Here is a 379-nt window from a genome sequence, read left to right as displayed (position 1 = left end):
GCCGCACTCACGTGGGGGTCCCCTAAGCCTAACTCACGTGACCCGCGAGCCCGTTGGCCGCCCCTCCGCGCCCGGCCGACTCACCCGCCGCGGCCGGCGTCCGCCGCCTCCCCGCGCTCCCCGCCTCCCGCTCCTCTTCCTGCGCCGCCCCGCCCCCGCGCCCGCCCCCGGCCCGGCTGTCACCGCGCCCCGGGCGGCTCCGGGCCCCAGCCCGCGGCGCGCCTCCGCCTCCCGCCCCGGGAGCGACACGCCAGCCGGCCAATCGTCGCCAGGACTCGGCCGCAAGCCCCGCCTCTGGTCCCGCCCCCGCCAATGGGAAGGGCGGTGCGGCAGTTGCCTAGCAGCGGCGGGGCTGGGCGGGGGCGGGCGGCCGGGGGCA

Source organism: Ochotona princeps, chromosome 17, assembly GCF_030435755.1.
Source record: "Ochotona princeps isolate mOchPri1 chromosome 17, mOchPri1.hap1, whole genome shotgun sequence".
Taxonomy (NCBI): domain Eukaryota; kingdom Metazoa; phylum Chordata; class Mammalia; order Lagomorpha; family Ochotonidae; genus Ochotona; species Ochotona princeps.
Note: the sequence above shows the minus strand (reverse complement) of the source record.